This window comes from Sesamum indicum, linkage group LG9 (assembly GCF_000512975.1).
Source record: "Sesamum indicum cultivar Zhongzhi No. 13 linkage group LG9, S_indicum_v1.0, whole genome shotgun sequence".
In the NCBI taxonomy this organism is placed as follows: Eukaryota; Viridiplantae; Streptophyta; class Magnoliopsida; order Lamiales; family Pedaliaceae; genus Sesamum; species Sesamum indicum.
The window spans coordinates 10,365,300-10,369,637 of NC_026153.1; positions in this window are offsets into that span (position 1 = coordinate 10,365,300).

Below are 4,338 nucleotides of genomic sequence, written 5' to 3' on the forward strand. Positions count from 1 at the left end.
ACTAAAGTTCGAAAAAGTTGAAGAGGCTTAGGTTTACCTGTTAAGAAGATTGATGCGTGTAAGAATGATTGCATGTTGTACTGAAGGACGACATTAATCTGGACTACTGCAAGTTTTGTGAAGAAGCTATGTACAAGCCGATTAGGGAGCAAAATTCTAACCGCAAGAAGACCCCTATGTCATTCTTAAGTACCTGCCGATTACACCTCACCTGCAGAGATTGTATGCTTCAAAAGCAACTACTGAGCAAATAACATGACATGCCAACCATCAGATGGAGAATGGATCCATATGCATCCGTCTGATGCAGAGGTATGGAGGCATTTTGATCGAACATATCCCGATTTTGCAGTAGAGCCTCGTAATGTTAGATCGAATTTGTGCACGGATGGGTTCGCACCGCACGGATAGTTTGGTCGTTTGTACTCATGTTGGCCCATTATACTTACATCGTACAATTTTTCCATCGAGAATGTACATGAGTTCTGAGCATATGTTCCTGAAAATATATTCAGATAAGGTTTCTGAAAATATTTTCATAAATATTTTCCCACCCATTTTTCTAAAAATCTTTTCCTCCATTTATAAAATTATTTTCAGTTAAAAATTTGTGAAAATTTTTCTGAAACTATTTTCAGAAATAGTTTCTAAAAAAATAGTTTAAGAAATTATTTTCTAAAATATTTTCATAAATAATATCTGAAGTATTTTCGAAAAGTGTTTGTGAGAATATTTTCAAAAATTATTTTTTGAAAATATTTTCAAAAATAATATCAGTTCTTTCTGTTATATATTTTGAACTTAAAATACATTTTCTAAAAAAGCTTCTGTAAATATAATATATTTTTCTAAAATTAAACTATGTTTTTTTGAAATTAAAATATATTTTTTGAAATTATAAAAGTTTCTGAAAATAAAATATATTTGTGTGAAAATAGAATATATTTTTCTAAAAATATAATATACTTTCTGAAATTAAAATTACAAAAATTTCTGAAAATACAATATTTTCTTCTAAAAATATAATATATGTTTTTGAAATTAAAAATATATTTTTCTAAAATTAATATATTAGGTTAATATTAAAATAATATTAGGCAATGTTTTCAATAATTATTATTGTTATTTACATAATAATGTCCACAATCACAAAATTCGGTAACAAATTTCAATAATAACATTATTTACGTATTAATGTCAACAATCATAAATATCGGCTAATCTTTTCAATAATAATATTATTTACATAATTATGCCAATAATCATAATATTATTTCCAAAAATATTATTATTAACATAATAATGTCAACATTCACAAAAGTCAATTACAATTTTCAATAATAACATTATTTACATAATAATGTCAACAATAACAAAATTCGGTTATTCTTTCCAATATTGACATTATTTTACATAATTATGTGAATAATCACAATATTAGGCTAATCTTTCAAATAATATTATTATTTATATAATAGTGCCAACAATCATAAAATTTGATTGCAATTGTCAACAATAACATTAGTTACATACTAATGTCAACAATCACAAAATTCGGCTAATCTTTCCAACAATAACATTATTTACATAATTATGTCAATAATCACAATATTTGGCTAATTTTTTTAATAATTTTATAATTTACATAATACTGTCAACAATCACAAAAGTCGGTTACAATTTCCAATAATAATATTATTTATATAATAATGTCAATAATCACAAAATTCAGCTAATCTTTGCAATATTAATATTATTTATTTAATTATATCAATAATCACAATATTAGGCTAATTTTTTTAATAATAATATTTTCAATAAGAGTGATTACAAAGGTATAGTTCCTTTCTGCCCATGTACAAATAGATCAAGCATTATTTTAAATTTTTTTTAGCCCATCAAGTGAATTTTTGCCAATAAAACTAGTTCGGAATCCATTTTTATGTGTTAAGAAAAGACAATGTTGATAGAAAAAAGTGGAAACTTGAGTGGTACTATAACAAAAAGTTCATGTGATATGCTAAAAAAAAGTAAAAAGAATGCTTGACCCATTTGTATATGTGCACAAAAGAACTATACATTTTTAAATAATTAATGGGTACAAGAATAAAAAATTCATGATAAAATTTTCAATGCTTAAAAATTAGTATATATATTTATTTTATAATTATGAAATTAAGCTAATTTTTTCCACAATTACAAAAACTAATACTTTAAAATTTTGTGTATAGATTATGTTTAGTGGTACGCCTCCTCTACCACATGGTCGTGGACGTTGCCGCGGTCTTGGCCCGCCAGTTCCACCAATGTCGTTTGATGCTTTCCATGTTGGGGAAGCCATCTTTCGACCACCGCCACAACCTGACACGGCCGTACCTTCAGCCACCGCGAATACTCCAAATGATGTTGGACCATCTGCTGTGGCACCCCTCTTTGAGGAGGCCGGACAGCCTTCTGCCATACCAGCGGCTGATCCTGCCCATCCGTGAGCTGCTCCACACCACCAGTAGTTCCTCCACCATCAGCGCACTAGTATATCAGCCTCAATGACGCGAGGTAATTTTGTTTAAGATTAATATTAGGAATTTATGATTAATATTTAGTATTGTTTTATCTTTAGAGAATTAGTAATTAAAATTTCCTTTCAGGTCTGATAAAAAATTTAACGAGCGCATCAATACGGTCGTGCGAGGATATTTTTCCCACCCTTGGGGATGTTCGACGCAGGTGGCGGAAGAGCACCAATAGTTTTGGTTCGAGAGCATGAAGATTTATTTAAATTAATTTATTATCTTATAAGCTAAATTGTTACATGAATTTTATTAATGCTTTTCTAATCTGATTTTGTAGATATGACCTACTGGTGGAATTGTGACGATTTCCTCCACTAGCGGCCCAACACAACCTCCGACAGACCCCGTGCCACCAAACGATGACAATATGAACGAGGCTGACGAGGAGGGTTTACATTAGGGTTTTTTTTTTTCAATTTTGCAATTGAATAATATTTTATATTATAATAATACTTTTCTTAATTATTCATGTTTCATAATTAATATTTAGGCAAAATATCACTTTTGGTCCCATTAGATAGGGTCATTCTCACTTTTGGTCCCACGCTTTACGTGTTCAACACTTGTAGTCCCAAAATCCTAATTTTTTAACACCTTTAGTCCCACTCCGTTAAAAACTGCTTGTCACATGCCGTTAGTCAGCTGGTATGGTCCATGTTGGTCAACAGCAAAATATCATTTTTGGTCCCACTAGATAGGGATCATTCTCACTTTTAGTCTCACGCTTTACGTGTTCAACACTTGTAGTCCCAAAATCCTAATTTTTTAACACCTTTAGTCCCACTCTGTTAAAAACTGACGGAATTGGCGCTGAAAACAGACTACAATGCTTGTGTACAGTGTTTGGAGGGAAATAATGGCACCAAAAACATATTTTTTTGCTATATCTAAACAACCCACAAACACCACACAACATTCTTATCGTTTTTTCATAGGCCAAAAAAACAAGAAATATACTCAAATGCACTGGTTTTGATCATTAATAAAATCTGCCAAATACTACCACAAACAAACCAAAATGTGACAAAAATCTTCTTACAATACCTAGCAATATTTTGTTCCTTGAAACTCCACAAATTTTCCTTGCCAATACAAGCAAAAAATCTGATGCTATACAAACCAAAAACGGCTGCCAACAAGTCATAAAGTCCTTCTAGTCTACGATCAAGCAACTTCTCAAAGTGGCTCACTAAGGCTTGCATATGGAATACATCGACCCCACCTTGTATCGTTTGTCCCGAGTTGTTGTCATCACTTGCTTGAACAACTCCTTTATCTCGATTTTCTGCCATTTAGTAAAATATATATAAATATTTTTATAGAAGCCTCACCAAATTCTTGCCACGCTCTTTTTTTCTCTCTTTATTTTTTCCCTCGTGTTTCACTCCTCACTTAATGGGCTCACACTTTTGGTCCTCATTGATTGTCTCACTTCACTCAACACTCTCTAATCTAAGCTCCTGTGAAACTCAATGCTTTATCTAGTGACTCAAAAACAAATATCAATTCTTTTCTCAACCAAGTATGTGTATGTGGACGCTTCACACTCACCCGTAGCTAGAGAATGGTCTAAAGAAGTTTGATACAACTAGGGAAATGAAGACCAATTGGCTTATAAAGATAAAAGCAAAGTAAAGTGATGAACGAATTTTTTTTTGTTTTTTTTGTTTTTGTCTTTTTAGGCTGCTCTCCTTTTTTTTTTTTTGAGCTTTTCTTTTCGATTTTTTTTATAACAATTGGAGGGGGGGAAGGTACGAAATATTGT